Source organism: Rissa tridactyla, chromosome 3 (assembly GCF_028500815.1).
Source record: "Rissa tridactyla isolate bRisTri1 chromosome 3, bRisTri1.patW.cur.20221130, whole genome shotgun sequence".
Lineage (NCBI taxonomy): Eukaryota > Metazoa > Chordata > Aves > Charadriiformes > Laridae > Rissa > Rissa tridactyla.
Genome location: NC_071468.1, coordinates 111,015,333 through 111,029,132, shown reverse-complemented (window position 1 = coordinate 111,029,132; position 13,800 = coordinate 111,015,333).

The following is a 13,800-nucleotide window of genomic DNA, read 5'->3' as shown; positions in this document are numbered from 1 at the left end:
GCCATGCTGACTCCCACGCCCACCTCCACCTCCCTTTGCCCACCTGTCCCAGCTGGAGAGCTCTCGTCCTCAGCTCCTCACGGCACAAATGGGATGAACTGGCTCTGAATGACAGCTCTTCATTTCCTTGTCTTTAGAGTCTGCATTAACGAGATATGCAAATTAGCAAACCGAAGTTAATTATTTTTTGACACAAACCAGGGGAGATGAATCACTGATGATTAAAGCAAGTTTAAGGTCTCTTTTTGCACAGCTTATGTAAAACAAAGGGGAAAGCGGCAGTCTCACACAGCTCTGGTGGTGCCTGTAACACCCCTGAGGAAGCAGGGGTGGGTGTTTCCATAAGCATGTTTCATGGCCACCAAAATCATTTGAGTTTTCTGCAACAGAAGGTTTCCAAAACAACTGAGGGCTTTGTTATATATGGGGATAGTATCTGGAGGAGCTAATATGGGCCATAATGGGCAGGAATCCACTTGCTCAAGTTTCATCTTACCTGAAGGTTAGATATTGTGTTCACCCAGGTTCTTGGTACAGTCCCTGGATAGAAATATGCAACTCACGTGACCTATCTAGAGACTTGTTTTCGTATGAAATTAGTAGTCATCTCTCTTTCTTAACTACAAAGGCGGCCTAAGATGCCTTCATCATCTATGTAACTCTTTGATGTGGAAGTCAAGCAGACGACTCCCATGCTAGATGCTTCTTTTTCTGCATTTGTCCCCTGGGCTTTTCTAATCAGAAAGAAACTCACTTTAACAAATAGTTTTAAAAATACAGGTTAAGCGTTTTTAGTAAAAAAGCGATTGGGTTTTGTGGAAGGAAGAGTCACGTGCAAATTTTGCTTTGCATCTTGTCTCCTGGCTCTAGAAGTCACATAGGAACTATGCCTGCTGTGAAAAAACAAGCTACGCTGAAAACTCTAAGACTATATTTGTATGAATAAACTGAGCTAGAGGCATAGGCTTGGACACTTGATTTTCTAGAGTGGTGACATTGTTAGAACAATCCACGGTACAATTTTGTCCCAGGCCAACCAACACTTTCCTACAAAATCCTTGGGTACAGTTTTGGAGTTAATGCAAGCCAGGAATCAATCCAGATGCACACAAAATTTTTTAGAAGCTAAAGAGCTCCATGGCATGATAATGGCCAGACCAGGCCAACTGACCTCAAGGCCAAAAAGGGAAACAGATTTTTCTTAGCTTACCAGTGGCAGTATAACTGCAGTATATCAACAATCCAAAGCAATGAAGCCAAAAGAGTCATATTCTCCCCTCAGCAGATCTGTAATTACATTGAACTTGATCAATTCGGTGGTAATAAATTTGCCTTATGTGTTTAAGGCTAAAAATATAACATAAAACTAACCATAAATTATTTCCCTTTGTGAAATATAGGCTCTGGATTTTGCATTCGCTGTTGGTGTTACTGTTTTCATATACAGCAGTGTAAGGAAAGCACCTGAGGTTTTTGAGGGGTTTAACAGAAATATCCTGAGCCGGTTACTGCAAGAGCACAGAGCCAGGGTGTAACACCAGAGCTGCACAGGCACAGAGGTTCAAACAATAATGATACTCGCATGAATTATACCTCGCCTCCTAATAATGCGTACTTGCAAACTGACCTTTCCCTAATCACACCACCATGTGTGGCCAGCTGGTATGATCATATTTATTTCTTACGAGGCACCTCCAGAGGCTAAGGACATCAATTTGAAACTTAGACGATAAAAAGCAGACATTTAAATCCATCATCTGTCTCCTGTATTGCTGCCCTGTCAGTGAGATTTCAGAAGCAGCTTTAGCTATGCAAAACCAGGCCTCTCCTTTGTGTGCTGAAGCCTTGGCACCTCAGCCACCCCAACCTGAGCACAGTAGATCTGGTGGCATCTAAAATCATAGCCAGCCCTTTATCCTCTGCCCTGTTGAAGGGCAGAACATTAGTGGCTGCTCACCTGAGAGCTCAGATGGAGTAGCTGCAAGGCTCTGTGAAGCCTGAAGGTGAATACATGCCAATATACACAAAATCAGCACTTTGCGAACAACTGTGGCACTCAGGTCTCAAGTAGTGAAACGTCCTGCAAATTTCTGTCAAGACCACGCTTCAATCAGTATTGGGAAAAATCAGCTACGTACACAAATATTGTCTTCACATCTCATCCAAGTAACTCACATAAGTGACGAAGAATGGTGAGCTCCTAAAACTTCACATTTCACAATGGGAATACAGATCAATTTTGGTAATTACATGTACGTGAACCTTCCTAAACAGGCAGAATTCCCTTTGAATAAAGCAAAGATTTTATGAAGCAGTCTCTGACAAAAACACTCCTCGGTTTCATGAGTCCTCCTTTTGAATCTCTTAGCATCCATACAGGACCATGCTCATTAAACAAATGTCCTTCAGCATTCCAGAAATCACTTGTTCCAATTTTTAGCAATGTTGCAAGGACATGTTTTTGCATTCCCCTTCATTACCACGTTGTCAGCCTCCTAAATTAACATTCAAGATTTTATTCCACTGTCATAGATTGAGCTGACAGGTCAACTCGTGGTTTTTAATTTGAAACATTGCCCTGTTCTCTGCAATTAAGTTTATTTCTCTAAGTTGAGTGAGAAGGAAAATGCCTTACTCTGCTATGTCTATTTCCCTTACACCTGGTTACTCCACGCTAACATTTGCCTGATTTAAATGGAGTGTCCCTATAGGACAGCGGTGATGTTCAGATTTGTAACAGAAACTTTAGGATGGTTCCTAGTGGAGAAAGAAGGGAAACATCCCAATGCAGATGCAGCAGAATGCATGGAAGATGTGGAGACGTAAGAAAGACACATGTTGATGGCACCTAGATTAGCATGTCATCAAGATCATAGCATATCTGCCAACGGCTTCTGCATGCTTCATACCCAGGTTGGAGAAAAAAAGGAGAGCCTAAAACAAAGGACAGCCTACATCAAGACTAAGACAAAGACTCAAGACATTGCAAGATGATCATCAGAAGATGAGGAACAGGAAATTCCATTTAAACATACGAAAAAAAATATTTACCTGAAGGGGTGGTTAAAAATGGTAGTCGTGGAGTTTCCACCCTTGGAAATACTCAAAACCCAACTTGACAAGGTCTTAAGCAATCTAATTTGGTGAACCCTGCTTTGAGCAGGGATACTGGACCAGACAATCTTCAGAAGTCACTTCCAACCTTAACCATTCTGTGATTCTAACAGCGCTGGATCCTTAAAATCCCATCATGGCAAAGGACCATGAGTAAATTCTAATGAGTGAGATGCAATGGAATGGTGAGATAAAAGATCAAAATCACCATCAGCTTCTATGGGTGCAAAAAAGCTTATCTAAAACTATCAAATGGTCATCAACCTAAGGAGAACCCAGGAGACATGATGTGTACTGAGTAATCAGAGTCCTTTGTACATCTTTTCACCACAAGTAATCTGGACCAGACCACTTTGTCCGCCTGATCCACCAGATCACCTTCTAGAAGCCTAAATGCTGGGCAGGATACTTGGACACGTGTGTCTTAGTGCTTGAGATCATGCAGGTATGAGGATGGGAGAAACAGGCTTTTTTTGTAAATAAAATAACCTTTCTCTGCATGTAACACCTGGCTTTGAGCTATATAATATTGTTTCTACAACAATGTAGCATTATTTCCTACAATACTGTGATGCAGTATGAGGAAACATGAGCTTTTCCTTCTACAGAAGCACTGCAAAATTCAGTGCACAAAATGTAATGTATCATTTCCTCAGCTGGGATAAATTAATACTGATCTAATCATAGAATCATAGAATCACAGAATCTTCATGGTTGGAAAGGACGTTTGAGATCGTCGAGTCCAACCAAACAACCTACAATCTCTGCCACTAGAGCATGTCCTGAAGTGCCACATCTAGACGTTTCTTAAATACCTCTAGGGATGGTGACTCGGCCACCTCCCTGGGCAGGCTGTTCCAGTGCCTGACCACTCTTCCAGTAAAGGAATTCTTCCTAATATCTAAGCTAAACCTCCCCTGCCGCAACTTCAGACCATTTCCTCTGGTCCTGTCATTATTCAGCTGGGAGAAGAGGCCAACACCCACCTCTCTCCAACCTCCTTTCAGGTAATTGTAGAGGACAATGAGGTCTCCCCTCAGCCTCCTCTTCTCCAAGCTAAACATGCCCAGCTCCCTCAGCCTCTCCTCATATGACCTGGTCTCCAGACCCCTCACCAGCCTGGTAGCTCTCCTCTGGACACGCTCCAGCACTTCAATGTCCCTCTTGTACAGTGGGGCCCAGAACTGAACACAGCACTCGAGGTGAGGCCTCACCAGTGCCGAGTACAGAGGCACCATCACTTCCCTGCTCCTGCTGGCCACGCTATTCCTGATACAAGCCAGAATGCTGTTGGCCGCCTTGGCCACCTGGGCACACTGCTGGCTCATGTTAAGCTGGCCGTCCACCAGCACCCCCAGGTCCTTTTCTGCTGGGCAGCTTTCCAGCCACTCTTCCCCAAGCCTGAAGCGTTGCTTGGGGTTGTTGTGACTGAAATGCAGGACCCGGCACTTGGCCTTATTAAACCTCATACAGTTGGCCTTGGCCCATCGATCCAGCCTGTCCAGGTCCCTCTGTAGAGCCTTCCTACCCTCAAGCAGATCAACACTCCCACCTAGTTTGGTGTCATCAAACTAGAGGGACACCTCCCACTAGACCAGGCTGCTCAAAGCCCCATCCAGCCTGGCCTTGAACACTTCCAGGGATGGGGCATCCACAACTTCCCAAAGCAACCTGTTCCAGTGTCTCACCACCCTCACAGGAAAGAATTTTTTCCTGATATCCAATCTAAATCTACCCTCTTTCAGCTTGAAACCGTTACCCCTCGTCCTATCATTACACTCCCTGATGAAGAGTCCCTCCCCATCCTTCCTGTAGGCCCCCTTCACCTACTGGAAGGGGCTATAAGGTCTCCGCGGAGCCTTCTCTTCTCCAGGCTGACAAACATATGAGTTTCAATTTTAATGCTAGCAAACAATGCAACTTGTCATGTTAATGCACAAGCTCCAACTGCTCTAATGTTATCTTCGATCAAAATCTTAAGGATTGTGAGACTCACCCCTGTTCACCACTTTTTAGTCTTCTCCTCCTCCCTTGATCTCCACTCTCCAGTGTACAGCACCTGTGTGAACAAACTGTTTTGACAGTAAAACAGCACAATGATAAAATATGCTGTATATCAAAGGTAAGCAGCACCATCTGCCAGCTCTTCCAGAGCACTGCAAGGAGCAGCAGGCTCAGACTGAACTTGGGCAATCCTGCGGTAGCCGTGGGTGAGAAAAGGAAAGATCACGTTCCCCAACACCCTGTCCTACAGCAAAGATAGCTGTTCATGCGCCATCGATTCAGTTCATGACTCAAAGTAATCAAGGATTTTTGAAATGCACCAAACTACAACATATTTTTCAAAACATTTTGATTTGTTGCAATAAAAAAAAGTATTCAAAGTCATACGTTAGTTTAATTTAAAGATTTTGGGGGAAATGTTTTCTAAGGTCCAAGATGGATATCTGGTAAGAGAGACCCTGCCTCCACCTGACCACAGGCATTCATAGATAATCAATAATCTTTTGTCCCAAATGAGCCTCTAATTTGTGTCCCAGAGAACCTCTGAAATAGAGCAAGGAGGGTCTCCACGCTTCCCTCCCTCCGTTTGCCCAGACACACCCCCTTCCAGATGTGTGGGTATCTGAATGAACATTCCTCCCTGCACAGGCACAGCTGGACAGAGACTTTCCAAATATTCTTTTTTTAAAACTTTTGGGAAGCCATGGATTTTCTGGTAGTACACAAGCAGGTTAGTTAGGAGAACAGCCCCCAGGACTTCTCTGAGGACTTGATCCAAGTCATCCTCCCTGATTTAAAAAAAAAAATAAAGGGGGGGGGGAAATAAAAAAGGTAAAAATGAGATAGTCCTCTAGACCTCTAGCTTCCAAAGAATAAACACGTCACAGCTCTGATCTGCCAGCAATACCCTTTCCTCAGCCTGCTCCTCTGTACAGTAGTGATAATTAGCTTTCTCATGGATGACATGTTTTAATTAGTGACAATGGCAGTCTGAGTGAGAGGAAAAGAAGATAAGTTAGTCTCTAGACTTACTTCTGGCACAGAAAACATGTGGCACAGCAAGAACTAGAATCCAGCAGGATCCAAACATTAACATGAGGAAAACACATGCCTTTTCGGATGCTTAATACAGATTTCACATACTTCTAAATGTCACCAGTTGAGGCCAGACAGAGAACCATCTGGTGTCTGGAGATAAGGTGCTTTGATTTCTTGCTTGTCACTCATTTGTCACTCAAATGAAAAACTGCAGAACTCACAAGACAAGTGAACCAATATTTGAAAAATAAAGGGCATCACTCCAGGGAAAGCCTGGATTCCACCTGTTAAACCAACAAGTCTAGGCAGTGGAGCAGCACTGAGTTGGGAACCTATCTGGTTCTAAGTCATATAGCACGCATCAAGTTATTGGAATACTAAATAAAACAGAGTACCAAAAAACGCACATATGCATCTGGGATGACCAACTTCTGGCTCGTCACATGACCAGCCTGGCCACCTTGGCCAGCTGCAAGACAAAAGGGACCGCTGCAGTTTTCATGGTGGTTCTACGTTCTGTTGACACCTTGCTCATGCTCAGCCTCTCTTTCCACAGGTCTTCTGCAAATTGTAATGTTATTAACACCCAACTGACCACATATAAAAGCTTTTGTACTGGAAGGACTCTAGTGAAACTGGCTGCTGTTTCATTTTAGCATCTTTCCTGAGAAATTCTGTATCCGTCACATCTTGTCTTTGTCACAGCATCAAACATACACGGAGCTGCCATACAGACAAGTTCCTGCACTGTAGCCCTCACTATCCATACGCTCACAAAGATGTGCATGTGGCAAACAAGGCTAAGAGCAAAACAGAGTGCACAGGAGAAGGTCACAAGATCCTTTGCAGGATAAAAGCCATTTTTTTTCTGTTTTCAAATGTATAACATTTACATACTCTCATCTTCTTAGTATGAGCTTGATGATGAAAGCACCTGTGCTGTTTGGTTTTGGTTTTTTTTTTTACAAGTTTGCTACGTTTTGCAAATTCTCTGGAACTCAACAAACATGTGCACACCCACACAAGTCTATTACAAAGTTTTCTTGTCAGAGGTCCATCAGCTAAAGTGAATTAGAGACGCTGATTTCATCCCCATAACTAAGTGGTCTTTGGCCAATGGCTCAGCCTAGTGTTGGGTGCTGAGACAGAGACAGATCAGAGCTGCAGCCGGGGTGGAGCTGGAATGGGGCTGCCAAAGAAAGGTTGGGGCTGCAGAAAGATCTCTCCCATGGGGACCGTTTAGCCGGAGGAAAGGCTTAGGTACCTTGCCTAAGGTCCAGCCAAGGATTACAGTGCAGTTCAGAGCCAAGAAATAAACTCAAAGCTCCAGCTGTAGGGGCTGGAAAGTGTCTTTCCAAGTAAACTAGGGGCTGATGCCAGAAGTCACTTCAGAAGAGTGCCGTCAGCTCTGCTCCTGAAACTCTGGGCTTTCTCTTTCTCTCAACCCCACACTGAAATAAAGCATTGGCTTTACTGGAGCTCTTATCTGAGGAATAATTAGTCCCTGGATTGAGCAGAGCCTCTGGTCTATGGCTTAGATTATTGCTAGGGTCAGGATTAGGTCTGATAGCAATAGCAAGACCACAGTTGGAGCAGGGCTGGAGGAAGACAGAGAAGGCTGCAAAAAGTATCTTCCCTTGGACACGGCATAACTGGGAGAAGGTTTGGGGTCCTCTGTCCAAGGGGCACTCTAGGATTAGGCTTAGGGTCAGGCTGAGAGAAAAAGTCAGAACAAAATTACAACTGAAATGGGACAAGAAAGTATATTCCAAAGCAAATGAAAGGCTAATGCCCTAAATCTTCTCTAAGGGATATTTAGCCCAGGGGAAGCTCTTAGCTTGGGGATAGTGTGGTTTATCCCCACCAGAACTTTCTAAACCTCACTAAAATCTTCTGATTTAACGGTGATTAAAGAGGTTGCATATGATAGCACAGGTAACGTCACAAGGAGGGAACATGCCACAACAGAGGCAACGTGAAGCAATGTTAAAAAGGTGACCATTTGGTGCAACACAGAAGAAGGCGCCATATGTAATTTTTTTTTTTACAAATGCTTAGGTGCATCACAGAACTCTTATGCAATTGTAACCCTACTTGGTAGCTCTGAGTGAGGATTTCACTGGCTGCCCCCTAGCTCACAGCCACGAACATGCAGCAACTCAGGCTGGGCACAAAGAAGGGCTTGCAGGGAAATGTTACAAACGCCACATAAAGTAATGGCCACTGCTGCTTTCTATTGTATAACAACTAACCTCTTCAGCATTGCCTCACCAATGAACAACCCACCCTGCTGTTTTCTACGACAGTGTTGTCATTAGTCTCTGTTGGGTTACATGCACACAAAACCGCACACACACACCTTCAAAAGCATCAGGGCTGTGACTGAAAGGAACATATTCTGCTCCTGTCTGCGAAGGGCATGTAGTCTTACACAGATTGAGAAACGGCGCAGTGGCATCTAGTGGGCATTCGTTGCATTAGCTGATAACCAGCAATAATTCTTGATTCATTAGTGCTGAGAGAGAGGAATATAGAGAGGGTGTCAAGGAAAGGGAAATACGGAGGTCTGCCCTTCCGCCTCCAACTCCAGCGCAGAGAAAACCCCTGGCATCAGGGGCTGCCCCCTGGGCTGTGCCATTCGCAGTACCTCGCCCAACAAACAGCTTAAATGAACCTGTCCTTAATTTCTTCCCACCTCTCCCTCTTCTGCTTCCACATACCCTAGTAAAAAAGTCCTTTAACACCCAGATATTTGTACTATACAGATATTTGTCATCTCTTTCCATCTAGCTACTCAGCATTTACTCACTACTTAGCAAACAGGTCATTCCAGTTCACCTGTCTAAATTTCTGTCACCTTAATGCCCTTCTCTAAAATAACTTCAATTTATTGTTTGGGTTTTTTTAGCAAAGCAGTTTCATTTTTTTTGTCATGGTGCAAATAAATGCAGTTCAGCTAATGAGGGAGTTTCTGTCACCCATTAGCACCTCCAGCTAAGAAATTACAAAAGGGCAAAACAAGCTTGGCGGTAACTGTCCTACCCAAGGTTTTTCCACACCCATCCCCAAAATAATTAACTTGTTAATGAATGGCAGATAAGCATTTGACAACATAAAACAGCAATACGAAAGCAGGCCAACGAGCCATCCAGCTCTGTAGCTTGGAAGAAGGTATTAACAATAAAAAATAGATACGTTTTCCCAGCACAGTCTCAACCCTCATAATTTTGTGGTTAAGAGACTTTCCAAGACAGGGTTCATGGCTAACCAACCAGGAGTGGCTTTTCTTTCCATGACTTTCTTCAGTCACTTTTCTAATCCATTTAAACTTTTACCGTTCAAAATACCCTGCAGCAAGGAGTTCAATAATTTAACTACCCATAGGAAAACGTATCTGCATTTTTGGTTTTGAACCAAACACCTATTACTTTCATTTGTTGTTTCTTAATGAGTAACTCTAGTTCTTGTATTAGGCAATAAGCAGCTGCTCCCCATCCACTGTCTCCATGCCACTCAAAATTAACTCCGTTGCTTTTACTGTAAGTTAAAATAAAACTTCACAAGGTTACACAGAACAGTTTGTTACCACCGCGTTAATCTGTAATGTACCATATGTGTTGCTAGTGAGGCAGTAAATTACAACTTTTAATCCATTATTCTTCATCTGAGTCATCTCTCCTTCTGGAGTCATGTGGGAGCAGAAACTAGCTCAGCTTTTCCACTCCACACAGTGCCTTTATTTTTCCTGCTCACCAGAACTAACTGAACAAAATCCTTCCTTTATTGCAGCCAGGAGAAACTTGCCATGGTTTGTAGCGGGGTCAGGACCAGTAGTATACCTCCAGGTATTTCTAGACTTTGACAGCTCAGATGCCAGAGGTTCAAGCCAGTCTCCCAGGCAGATTGGCCTGCAGCTCCCCAGACCCAGTCTCACTGATCTCGCCAATGGTTCCCTTAAGTCTTTGATCTTCTTTGTATTTAGCAACTTCCAGAATAACACTGCCTGTGGATCTCATTGATGCACTTTTTCCCTTTTTCCCACAGTTCCTGATTCTGGTCCTAACCAGAGATGTTTCTATTTTATTGCGACCTTGCCTATACTATCTACAGTCTGACAGCCAATATTCAGGCTATGCTTTCAAAATTATGTCTCGCACAGTTCAGTCTTGATAACATTTTTTTGAGTCTGAGTTTCCCTTCACTGTCTTTCATCATTTTTTATAGTGTCCTATATGCATTCCTGCCAGTTCAGCCACGTGGAAAACCCTGTGCCTTCAGGACAAGATAAGGCAGAGCAGTCAATCACAGTAAACAAGTAGTCTGCTGGTCAGCCAAAAATACAGCCTGCTACTGCACAGAAATACTCTGGTGGAGTGTACTGCCAGCCTGGACTGACCAAGGTGAAAGGAGAGGAGCAGGACAGGGCAGTAGCACCCTGCCCTGTCAGCCAGCAGCCCCAGGGTGACAGGTACCGCTGGAGCTGGGGGAGTATGCAGGGTCCCCCTGCCAGCCAGACTGGGCTTCCACCTGCCTGACACAAGCAAGCTAGTAGAGATCTACATCTATAAAACCTCTGAAATGCTCCCCCTCACTGCCGCCTTTGGTATTTTTCCTTTCTTTTTACAGTTCCCCTTGGTGTCCTCAATATCTGCTTTCTCTTAGTCTTGTTCCAGCCAATTCTTTACTCTTCTCAACCTTTAAAATCAAGACTTCCGAAAGCCCCACTATACCACAGCCAAAGCCAGGCTGGCCTTCAGACGTGTTTATCAAAGTTTAAGGTGAACTCTCCTGTTGAGGAGTAGAGGAGAACCGGTATAGCCCAGAAAAGCTAAAGGAAGAGGGTTTCTATATTCAATGACTTATTAGGCAAGACACCGAGAGGGGGAGCTGAGGTGGACTCATGAGCTGTATGTGAGATGTCTGAAAACGCAGATTTCTGCTGAAATACACGTTTGCAGTAAGATTTATGTGGCTTCAGCCCTTAAAGGACAACTAGAAATCACTTGATGTTTTTTAACTTATTTACATTCCCTTTAATGCAATCTGACAGGAGTTTCAACTCAGGTCTGCGGTGCTGGCTCTTAGCTTTTCAATGCGTTGATGCTTTGACTTTATTGAGCGGAGATGTTAAGTGGTCACAGAGATGCTGTGCATACACATGCACTGCTTGGCTAGCAGTCACAGTGATCAGATGTGTAAAACTACGCACGGCTATTAAGCAAAAGCCCTTGCGTGGTAAAAGCCTAGCTCATCAGAAAGCCTTGCACAGAAATACAGTTTGTCATGCCAAAAAAAGCTTTAACTACGCTAGTAATGCTGTGCTCACTGCACTGGGCCGATGGCAGGGATGGGCCTTCTTAGAGTTAGTTAGGACCACTGGTGGTGGTGGTTATTACCAGGATATAACCTAAAAAAAGGAAACATCTGGCACTGGAAAACACAATGCCTTCTGCTGTTATGCATAAAGAATAAACCTTATATTGTTGCACCAGGTGATGTGGTGATAGGAACCTACATGATTGGGTCAGACTCGGTGCATCTGAAACTACTGGTTTTTCAATGCCATCTTGAGAGTCCAGAAGTGAATATAAAATGGCTGCGTAACAGGCTAATCCCAAAATAAATTATGATACAGAAAAGGGGAATGACAGGTCCTGTGGGGGATCTGAATGTCCATGACAGAACAGACTTGGGAGAGAAAGGCCTGGATCTGAAGAGGTGAATGCTCCACTTAAGTAATGGAAGTGGCTGATTCCAGCTGCGGTGGGGATAAGGCTAAAACAATCATATCTGGTTTAGGTTAACCTTGATGCCTAATAACTGAGTTCATTCCCTGTGATGGCCCCACCCTGATGAAGGCAAACGGGCTCCAAAGCTGACGATGTCTGTTGCATCTCTGAACAGCAGATGCTGGAGCCTGGAATATTTGTAGGGTTACACCCTCCAGGTAGTGAAGGCCCCTCAAAGTTTTTGCTGTCTTCCAAGTCAGCTCTGGTCATGTGTATCAAATGAGCCAGCAAAAGGCCTTTTTACAGCTTCCAAACCTTCACCCCAGTCTCATCCTAAACAGATAATAAGCCTCATTAAGCAGAGAATAGCTTTTCTTAAGCTCCATCCATCGTTCCTTCTGAGGCTATACAGCCGCTGGCTCTTCTCTGCTGGAAACAAAGCCAGTTGTTCCAGGGAGCAATCCTTATCCCCACTTCTTTTTACTAGCTCTAAGATTTCCCCCGTTTTTTCTGTCTCCAGTAAAAGCTTCTGTCCGCTGCCTTCTGGTTATTACAGACCACTGAGATTAAGCGCATGTTAATAACACAAATGAAAAATGCTCCTTCAGGCGAAGCTTGCTTTACAGTGAACTGCATTCCAGGAACGCTCAAACACGTCTCAGTTTTTGAGTTAGGAAGTACCCGGAACTTGTAAAGCCAGAATCCCTGTGCGTTATATTCCTCCTACTCATCTGCCAGGGCAGGAACTAGGCAAGATCCCTGGAATACAAGAATATTTCTCACATTTATAACATCAGTACTCTTGCTGTCTGTACAAGTGTTCTTCAAGCACTGTATTTCCTTTCTCTGGTAACTGATTTCAGGTTTTGTATCAGCCAGCTCCCCTGCACACCTCCATGTCCTATATGGAGCGATGTCTGCCGTATCAGTGTGCTGACCTCAGAAATCTGCAAAGTCCCTTCTAATTCTGTTCCTGCATCCTAAAAATCCCTATGCATTTTTAAATACAGGCTCAATAACTTCTCATGAAAATCTGCAGGCAAAGTATCGTCCCATTATTCCCTTTTTATGTAGCCATGAGTCATGTCAGGTTTTTTGCCAGTAGTATCACAGAAGTTCATGCTGCAGTGGAGAAAAAGCATCTAAATCTCTTTCAGAGACTCCATTCAAGTACTGTCTTCACTGAGATAGTAAAGCCCCATGCACACTCATTAAAACCCTTAATGCATTTTGTCTGAAGGCAGCTCATTTATCAAATACCCCGTATCACTGCCCTGTTTTTATTTATCACTCTGCTAATATTTGTGTTGGTGCAGGTTTTATCAGCACTATCTTACATGTATTTCCAGAACACATATAAAAATGTTGAATAGCTCCTGGTGCAGAATTGTTTCCTGTAGAAACTCACTAGGAATTTACTGAGTCAGTAAAGATCTGTGTTAAAAGCTTCTTATTCGGCAATAAGTACTTCAACACACGCTTCTTGGTGCATAGAAATGTTAAACACATCCATTCAACTTACTATTGCATGACACTGATGAAAAATAAAATACACTACCTCTATGCAGTTCCTTCTATTAGCCACATACCCTCCCCCTCCAAATTATCAATTTTCTCTGCGAATTTACATGCCATAAAACTATCCTCTAGTTGTTTCTGGTTTTGAGGATTTTACCTAGAGCTCGTGTCATGCTAACTGCTCAGGACTGGCCCAAGGTGTCACGTCTACTTTTTTCATCATACTGGTAGAACGTAAGAGAAACTTAAGAGATGCTCATTCCCTTGGGAAGGGTCGTCGGCAAAGCAACTCCTGTTTGCTTTAGGAGTCAGTAAAAATAAGAGGTGAGGTATGTTTTATCTTAAGAACTAGGAATCATCACAAACTTGAAACTGCCTGCTCATCAGGCTGCTCTTT